Genomic DNA, 10176 nt, shown 5'->3' on the forward strand with positions numbered 1-10176 from the left:
GGGATACCGAGCGCCCCGGGCTCGGGGAGCTCCGCGGACCTTTGCCCCCAGGCTGAGCTGCCAGAGATCGGCCTGCGCAGGCGGTGGCTTGCCCGCCGGCCTTTGCTGAGGATGTCAGCGTCATCCCTGAGGCATAGAGGGAAGAGGATGGTTGGGGAATTCGAGGACTTCTCAGGAAGGACTGGGGGTGCTGCTCCACGCTGGGACCCTCCTCAAGGGCTGGGTGTGGGCACCATGAAGCAGATTGGACCTGAAAGATGGCTGCTCCCGGCAGGAGCCTTTTTTCAAGGTTTGCAAATGCTATGTGGGTAAACAGCGCTGGGACTGGTCCATCATCCACCAGCTTGTGGGTCCCAGGACAGGGAGAAAACCGTGCCCCCGATAGCCAGTGCCACTCCATATGGTGGCTGAACTCTCGGTACATGCTCTCTGTGTGGCTCCCTTCACATCAGAACCAACCATTAGGCTGAACCATTGGCCAAGGGCATCCTCAGGAGATGCTGCACATTATTGTATTTCAGTGGCCAGACCTTCTCAGGGGGTGGCAACTGAGGCTGCTATCAGCAGTGTTCCTGGGATCAGCTGCCACCAGATCCTTGCTCCTTGCACAGAGAACAAGCCATGCTATTGAGGCCAGGCTGGGGAGGGCAGCAGGTCCTGCCCACAGCCTGGTACATCTTGACACAATGGCAAGGGGAGAATAACTTACTCTTTCATGCAGGGTGATGTGATGGAAGAAGAGGAAAAATATGCTAATGGAGATACATTTCAACTAATTATGGTAATATGGCTTCTGCAGAGGAACCTGAAATAGGCACAAATACTTCTCAGCACTAATGAAAACTTGGAGGCTCTTTTGGGTTTTCTACAAGCTTTTCAACAGACTGTAGGCAAAGCAGGCAGGGCAGGGCAGGGCTCACCACTTCGGCCTGGACCTAGGGTGGGAAGACCAATGATGGCTATGACGCCTCCAGGCAAAGGCACAACAGTTTGGGATCCAGCTCTGCCCCAGTCCACCTAGGATCATCAGCTTATTAAACTCACCAAGGACCTTCTCCAAACCAAAGCCCTTTGAAGGAGGAATGCAGGACAGCACTGAAGTCCTAAGCACCGCAGACCTCTGTTTCCTTAGCTACAGCCAGGCATCCTTCCCAGCCACCCGCCTTGCCATGAGCATCCTTGGGGGCTAGGGCTGTTTTCTCATGCCTGCTGGACATGAGAGACATGGGACTGGGCTCTTTTGAGCTCTCTTAGCAAAGCACCATCTACTTCATTTTTTGCTGGGGCAGGGACTGGCATGCACTGCCCCAGCCAAGCACCTGGGGCATGGGGAGTTGGGCTCACTCTTACAATCTCCAGCCAAATGAATAATTGAGTGTCTGTTTCAGCACGGAACAAGAGCAAGGACAGAGCAAGGGACATGTCTGTGGGGAAATGCACAGCATGAGGTGAAACCCCAGGCAGACAGAGCTGGAATGTGATCCTGGGTGTCTTCTGCCACCATGGCACAGATGTTCTCAGAGGACAGCTCCCTCTTCTCCTGCCTTAGCTGTGTTTCGGGTCTGTAGACAGATGTATGAAACCCTTGCTTGCCCTGTGTTTACCAGCTAACCCCTACCTGGGTGGAAGCTGACTCACACCACAGCAGTCCTCCCAGCATCCTCAGTCGGTCTATTCTTGTGTCTTTCACCCCAATTTTTAAGATATCAAGTGTATACCTCCCATCATGGTGTTTCTGTCTGATTCTTGCACTGTGCTGTTGATCCAGGCCACTGGGATAACATATTATCAGTGTCATTTGCTTTTACTTCATAACTAAGGCATTCTCCCTAAATACTAATTTTCCCAACTCCTGCCCAGAGGCAGTATCCAGCCCAAATCCAGAGGTCTGTGTATGCTGTTCTTAAAACAACCGAAGTCCTGGCAATTTTTCATGGTCATCTTCACCGCTAGAAAGTGTTTTTTTAGTTCAGTTTGAAAACTACCTGCTCCAGCTTAAGTTTTTCAGTTCCTAGTTATTTTTGCATCCACAAAAAGCTGTTGTTTAGCCCTGGAACAGTTCCAGATCTTTCACTGGATATATTAGTTATCCTAAATTCATAACCATAGCTGGAGTATTTTTAGCTCTGCACAGGAGTCATCAAACAAATGCTGCCACAAGGTCTGCAGGGCTCCCTGAGGTCCCTTGCAGCCCAGCTCCTTCTGAAGGTCCAGGCTCAGTTGTGCAGAGATGACTGTGAAATCCTACCTGGGGGGAGCCAACCAAATGCTTCATCCCATTCCCCATGAGATCTGCATCCAGGCTGCAGCTGAGCAGAGAGACAGGCATGGCTTGTGCTTTCTTGTAGGAGAGTAGTCATCTCTGCCTGGACCTGGTGGTGCATTTTGATCCTGAGCCCTTGTGGAGGTGTGGAGGTGCCTACCCCCTTCACTCCCACCATGGAATACTTACTGCTACAGGAATACACCAAAAACTGGTAGGAACAAGAGCAGAGCAGTCTTTTGCTCCAGATGTGGCTGCTGCCTGCGCTATGGACATAATGCTGTGTTGTCTGCCAGCCAGGCCGATCCTCCAAGCGGCCCCACATCCACACTCAATCCCTTTGAAGACTCTGGAAGCAGCCTCTCCTTTTTCATAAAAGCAGAAATCAGTATGTCTCACCTCCCCTTGGCTCCCTGGTGGTCCCTCCTGGCCTGTGTGCCTTACCAAGCACTCGCTTGTCTGCATTTAATAAGTAGGGGCCCTGCTCTAGTGATGGAAATTAGAGGTGGATGCTGCAGCAGAGCACAGTGCAAGAGTTTCTAGATTGCTCCTCTCCCTCCTTGCTCATGTTTCTGCAATGGCATGGCTGAAGCTTGGATTAGAAAATGCACCATACCACAGCTGTATTTGCTTCAGGAGCAGTACACCTCCTGCTCAGCCTCCCCTAAGCCCCCATTCCACCTACCTCCATGTGGGATTGGAAATTACAACCTGAATATGAAATATGAAACTGGACCTGCAGGATACCCCCACTTCGGTGGGCTAGAAGCCGGGGACCAGTGGGACAGCCCAGTTCCCAGCAGGCACTAAATCCCTGTGTCTCAGCAGCTGGGCTTTGCCCTGGGTGTTTGTAAAATAACACTTTTCCAGGAAAGTCGTGGTGTTCGCACCTTAGATCCCTATTCTGCTGTTCTCCCATCCCTACAGCTCTGCTTCATGAGATGCACCAAAGGCTGGCAGGAGGAGCACTAGCCAGGTAGCCACCAGAAGCCAAAAGTTCAATGACTTCATCTTTGGGCCCACTGATGATTGAACTATTTACAGAAGTAGATGGCATTGGTAAGGAGCTCGGAGTTAAATTAGCTGATGAAGGGTTTGAGAAGGAAACCTCTTTCTTTCCTCCCCAGCTCCAGCTACTTCCCACATTGCCCACTGGCCTCATCAAGAACATTGCGTTCTTGGGGCATCTTTCTTCTGCCCTCCTGGCCATAATTGGGCTCCCACTATGTAAGCCCATCTGAAATCTGGTGGAAGGTTGCTCTGGGTAATCTCAAGCCATGATGACATGAGCTTTGGAATGGGGCAAGGTCAAATATCTGTATGCTTCATCAGTTCCTCTATCCCTCTTTGGAGATGTTTTAAGCAGAACTTAAACCTGTTCTGTGTGAAAATTTAAACAGAGGGAGGATTGTGAAGGTACCCCACCTCCTGTGGCTCAGCCAGCAGTGTAGGAGTGTTAACCATCCGATTTCAGACCCCCAGATATATCTTCTGTGGATAAGGCTTGACACCAAGGAGATGTGCCAACGTGTAACTTCAGCTACTCAGTTGCCTGCCTACTCTGCAAGCAGCTCTTGCTCTCCGTAGTGCTCAGGAGCCATGAAATCAGGCGCCCTTGATTAAGCACTCTGTGTGCTTGTGTGTCTATCCTGTTGACACTTGGAAAGTATTTCACATTCTCATGATTATTCTTTCCCAGAACTTTGCATTGTTTCAGTTGAGAATGATTCCTGGCATGAGGAAAACAGAAGCAGGTGAGTGACTAGCAGAGGATGTGCAAGACGGACTAAGACCTATTTAGCTAGGATGGCTTGAGATACCAGAGCTGTGCACGTCAGCCCATGCCAGAAGTTATTATAGCCTCTGCCACGATGGCAGGGAGCAAGATGCACTATTGTCCTGTTTGCTGCTGATCTTGGTCCAGCACATGCCATGGTCCCCCAAGCCTCACAACAAAACTTGAGGTGTTTGTAGTTTCCATGCAGCTTTGCCAGGCACAGGACTCAGCATCAGCCTAAGGTCAGTCAGGAAGGGCAGCTGGTAGACTGAGTGTGGCTGGATCCATACTGATGTAAGCTGCAATACTGCAGTGGAAAACTGTATCACTGTGCCAGAGCAGGCTTGTAACAGGAAAAGCCAGCCTAAGGGCAAAGCAGGACCACAAGCTAATTTGGGAACACAATAATTATGCTAATCAAAACACCTTCCAGAGGCGAAGGGAAGGAAATTAACTAATCCTTTACCATGCACTGTGGTGTCCCTGTGGCCAGTCTGAAGGACCAGGTATATACACAGCTTGGAAGAAAGGGCATTTCCGTCTGGGCAAGGAAAAAAGCGCTGGGACCTCTCCCCTCCAGACACTCTTCATCCACATTAGATGCAGGACAGTTCTCTTCTTCCCATGCCCAAACTGGCTTTAGGTCCAGAAAAATTCATGCTTCTCTTGAAAGTTTGGCTGGACACAAACTCACGTGACTCAGGGAGATGGGCCTTAACAAGAAACTTCATCAGAACTTAGAAAATCAGCTGAGAAGGGTTGAAGCAGTTCAGGGACATGCAGCTTGTCTTGCTCCACTGCCAACAGACTGTGATGGGGCAATCACTGGCTACATTAAGGGAACTCTTCTCACTTCCCATGTATGATCTTAGCAGGGTTCATGCTCATTGCATGACTCAATATCTGGAAATTCTAATCCAACTGAAGACAGCCCAGGAAGGCCCTCCTAACAAGCCAGGAACAAACACAGCTCTCAGCTTTGAGCAATCCAAGGGCAAGATATTTTGGGAATGCTAGTGCTACAGAGCATGAGTAGAGGACATCGGTGCATTTGCAGGATTAAATAAAAAGCCACAAAGTATCTCCGGCTTAGAAAAAACACACCTTAGCTGGGGACGGGATTCTCTGGTTAAAGCTCTCCCATGTTCACAAGGCTCTTCTGCCTATTGTCACCACACTTCCAATGTGAAATCCACACAACACCTCTCCTCCCCTGGCTGAAGCACCCTTTGGGGAGAGTAGAGGCATTAGCTTCTGCAGGTGAAACCTGCACAAAGCACAGGGATACGAAGAGACAATCTGTCCGATCTCCAACCGATCTAACAATGGGCCGTAAGCTTCAAAGAGGCTGATGAAAACTGGAAAAGTACACAGAGAGCCCACGAGTGCTTTGGCTGGGTGAAGACCACAACAAGCATTTTGGAAAGGCCTGAACACTGCATGGGAAGAACAGCAGGGGTGGCCTGGCTTCCCACACAACAAAACCTGCACATCAGAGCCTCAGGGCCACTCGGCACCCAAAGGGAAGAGGGAGCTCAAAGCACAGCAGTTATAATAACCCTGCCACACCAGCTCCTTTTATTCTCTGGGCTGGCTTTGCCAGGAGCCAACAGGGAAAAAGGGTGAACCATGTTGTGCTGGTTTAAAAGTTAAACAGCAGGGGAAACCAACCCAACTCAAAAGAGAGATTACAAATCAGAATAACAATTTAATAAAATAATACAATAAGTACAACCACATGGACAAGCAACCGGCCCTAACCCACAAAGCCCAATGTACAACCCAGCACCCCAGGGCACAAACAAAACGGTGCTCCCTGGGCCCCCCCCTCAGTCCAAAACAAAGGGAGAGGGGAAAAACCTGCTGGTGGGAGAGCTGCTGCAGTCCGGCCAAAGTGGTGATTGCAGTCCAGTTGAGGGTGGTGGTCTCAGTCCGGCTGAGAGCGGTGAGCTGCAGTCTGGCTGAGAGCGGTGAGGTGCAGTCCTCCTCTGGATCCCACGAGAGGTGGAAAGGTTCTGAAACTCCAGGTTTATATATTCTCCAGCTCAGGCAGCAATGCTTAGTCCCTCCCTCAGAGCGGGGAATTCCATAAAAGGATGCTCAATCCTTCCCTCAGAGTGGGGAATTCCATAAAAGGGTGTGAGGGTGCTCAGTCAGGGAATTCCACAAAAGGGCATGAGGACAGGAGCATGGGGGGGGGCCACCTCGCAGGCCTCTACTGACAACAGTTTCTGGGAAATGGCATGGAGGGCTATAGAATACACAGTTTTGGGCTACACCCATCCAATGATGAATTGGTCCCAGCTGTTCTAACTAGGACACATGTTCACAGTCAGAAGCTTGGGTGCACCTGGAGGGACTGCAAAATATTGGCACAAGAGAAAGCAAAGAGCTGAGGAGGGTTTCTTCTGTTCCATGGTAAAATGAAAGCTGCAGATAGAGGTAACACCTTCTGCCCAGACGCTCACTGCCTCTGGACAGGTAATTTGGTTTTATGTGTTTATTTATAAGTGCCACATCACATCAGCACACAGCAAGAGTTTCTCTCACCTTGGGTTCTGCCTTGTGATGAGAAGCAGGAAAAGCAAACAGCACCTTTTTAGTCACCCTCCTGGGCTGCCTGATGGGATGTCAGCACAACCACACAGGGGAAAAATCTCTCCATGGCTTTTGCATCTAGGTGGATATGCCACTAATGTCAGTTTTCAGTATGTCACACCAAGCCACTGCAAGCACTTTTCAGGAGGTGAATGCAGGCACAGCAGTGCAACTTCTCCTAGATCTCTCCTGGGTCAGGAGTGGAAGCATCTCCCAGGTCCCAGCTGAATGTACTGACTCCGCAACAAGCATGGCATCGTCCCACCATTCATGCCTGTCGATGCACAGTGGCTCCTCCCAAGAAATCGTGTTCCGTGCTCATATGAAAAAATACACTCTGTAAGCGGCATATTTTTCTGAAGGAGAAAAATTCCTGTTTGGAATTTTCTTCCCACTCCACCGCTCCAAATTTTATGGAGCTTTCTATGGGAAAAAAATTGACTTGTAATTTTTTTCCTTGGTTTTTCTCCTGTTTGAATATTTCTCCAGCCCACAGAAAACAAAGAGATGCCCATGATGGGTGGAATTGATCTGTGAGACAGCACTGGAGAGGAGATGGGAAGTCAGCAGATTACTGTGTTGGAAGAAAGCCCAGGGCAGGCAGGTGTCCCAGGGCCCTCTCCTCCAGCACAGGACACAAGTGTCACATCACAATCAGGTCTCACAATACAGAAAGGGCTGTGATTGGATCCCTCTTGGTCCAGGGCAGCCTGGGCAGGACAGGCAAGTGTGCACATGGACTGTGGTAACAGGAGGCAGGTTATACCTGTGGCTGGGTGCTGGCTGTGTCTGGGAGAGGTACTTTGTGGGACCCAGACACCCCTTCTGCCCCTGCCATCCTTCTGGGGGGGACAGAAACCTTCCCCTCGGAGCTCAACACCACGTGAGCTTACATGGCTCCCACCCTACTGTTCATTCCTCTGCTCCTGTGCACTAGCAAAAAGCAGACAAGCCTTCCACCTGCATTAAATCTCTTTATTCCTATGAACTGGGATCTGCCGCATCACCGTTGAAATGTATCAGATGTTTTCTAAACTAGACACTCCTAGGATGGTTATTTATCCAGAGAAGCTGAACTGGTGTACTGACTCTATAACAGCACCAGTAAAGCAGATCATGATTAGAAGAAAAAGTAAGAGAAAAAAAAAAAAGACAAAGAAAGAAGAAAAAAAGAAATAAAAAGAGAAAAGAAAATTAAAAAAAAAAATTCTTAAGCAGTTTTCCTTCCAAAAAATATAGCTGGAAACCTAAGGCTTGGGGTTAATCTGTGTTTGAGGTGGCACTGAAAAATGCCAAGATAAATCCTAAGTCTGAATTACTCTTATTAGGGCAGAGCCATGTACCTGCACATTGCTGTCCAAGAACATGCTGTGCTTGCTGCCTGCACACAATGCTTTGTAGTCAGAATCCTGTCTCTTAGCAGAGAAGGGATTTTTATATTAGCAAAAAAAAAAAAAAAAAGACCTCTTCGAGTACATATATGATTACACCCAAGGGCTAGGCCGACTTTTCCACCAGGTGAAGGGCTGCATGGGTCAGCAGCATGGTACATGCAAGCCCCACACCTCACTGCAGCACCATAGTATAAATGCTCATGTTGGGCTTGGGGAAAGTTTTTGGGCATGCAGGGGCGAGCTTGGAATTGTGGGAGTTTCAGGTCCAGTTTCAGGTTTGCCAGAGGTATCTCATTTGCCCCCCTCCACAACACAACAGACTGGTATGGAATTGACACACCAGGGTGGCTGCTTGTGCCAGCCCTGTGATAGTGGCATTGAACTCCGGCAGGGGGAAGGCACCTCAAAATCCTAAAATGCACTGCTAGGCTTATCTCTATGTCTCCAAGGGGACCTGTGAAGGACAGCTGCAAAACACTTAACACGTCTTCCCTTGGATGTACCATTGCTCATCCCCTGATGTACCGTGGCTCATCTGCTCAGTTTTAAGTTCCCTGGATAGTCATGCACCATCTAACACAACAGTGACTCCAGCCTGGCTTGACACCTTGGTACTGTCACCTTATTTTTCAGGTGTGCTGAAATAAAATCTGCTATGGAGGGGGAGGCATGTCCCCAGCCACTTGCACTTAGGCTCTGCTCTCCCAGAATGACCATGAACACTGGAAAGCCTGCAGTTTGATTTAAAAGAGGACTTCTGGCCAGCGATTGACTTGGCAAAGGGCAGTGTTATTTGGTATTTGACAAAGGCCTTAAAAGTAAAACTGGAGTGAAAGGAAGTTGAATGGGAAAGCTGGGAATCAGGTCATCACGACACTGGTCAGTTTGAAGCATTGCGACACAGCAGAGCTGTCCCATAGGCAACGGACATGGCCTTTGGCGTGCTTATACCTCGCAGGAGCTGAGCGCTCGGACCCACAGATGCAGTGTGGATCCCTCCCAGCCAGCAGAAGTGGTTCCCATTTCCACTGCCAGGGGCAGTGGCTCTTGTAAAGTTAATTAATCTCTTCATACAGTGTAATTAACCTCTTGGAATGACTTATAAACAACAACATGTTGTAAAATCCAAGCATTTAAATGTGACATAAGTGCCAAGATTGTCTTTAAAAGCCTCCACACTGAATCCTTTCAAATAACACATGTTGAGGTCTTTCTGACATAGTAGCACACACTTAAATTTAACAGAGGGCACGGGGTCGTACTTAGACTTTTTCTCAACTGTCCTGGTTAGACACATGCTGTAATTTCATGTGTCCATGTACTGCTAGAAGAGTAGATTCAGGTAGAGTTCCCAGTGGCAGTCACCCGTGCTTGAATGGTGAGAGGTCCCAGGAACACAATAAAAGGGTACAGGGCAACCATTGACCAAGAATAAAGCCAGCATACTCACCACTGGAAAGCTGCAGCCTGTCCCTGGATTTATATATATATGCTGCAAACTGTACTTTGACTCTGTGTACTCAAGGGAATACAATGTAAAGCTTGTCTGTATTGCTGCCTCTCCTCCTATTTGTATTTTAAAGACCTATCTTGACTCCTGGATGAGATGCATTTTCCTAAAAGTGTCACATTTCCATTAACACCTAAAAAAACAAGAATAGGTACTTGTCAACTTGCCCTAGTTCAAGTGGAAAAGCAAGTAACATACTTGTTTGCAAGTCAGTAGATATTACTGAAGGAACTCTCACGATCATCAAGGCCTTGCTGAACCATAAGCACCTGTGCTCCTGGCTGGGAGACTGGAAGTGACACCAAGAAGTAACACCTCTTGGGAGATGCAATGGGGTAGACTGTCCAGTGATGGCTCTCCATTGTCTGCTAGGGCTCCAAAGAGGAGTACCCTCAGGACACACGGTGGCTCAGCCCTGTTCCTCCACCAGCCTCTGCAGGCAGACAGTGCTGGGAATGCTCCATCTGGTGCTGTGCCTGACTATGACCAAGTGAATTAAATAGGGAGTAAACACAGAGCAAACATCACTTCCAGGGAGCCTATGTCTTTGTGAAAGACTGTCTGAGGCTCAGGAAAAGAAAAAATTAATAATGGTGCCCAATGCTCCCGAATATTCTCTAACTGCACCAAATAA

General features: G+C 48.7%; 1 long non-coding RNA gene across 2 annotated transcripts; it reads left to right on the forward strand.

The window, feature by feature from the left end:
- Nucleotides 1–71: 71 nt before the first annotated feature.
- Nucleotides 72–9256, forward strand: LOC113957287. Of its 2 annotated transcripts, XR_003531114.1 has the most exons (4): nucleotides 72–289; nucleotides 3191–3322; nucleotides 3963–4017; nucleotides 8666–9256. It is a non-coding gene; the product is annotated as an uncharacterized LOC113957287 (long non-coding RNA). The 2 variants fall into 2 exon arrangements; XR_003531115.1 differs by lacking the exon at nucleotides 3963–4017.
- The last annotated feature ends 920 nt before the right edge of the window (nucleotides 9257–10176 follow it).

This window comes from Corapipo altera, unplaced genomic scaffold (assembly GCF_003945725.1).
Source record: "Corapipo altera isolate COAL_440 unplaced genomic scaffold, ASM394572v1 76, whole genome shotgun sequence".
In the NCBI taxonomy this organism is placed as follows: Eukaryota; Metazoa; Chordata; class Aves; order Passeriformes; family Pipridae; genus Corapipo; species Corapipo altera.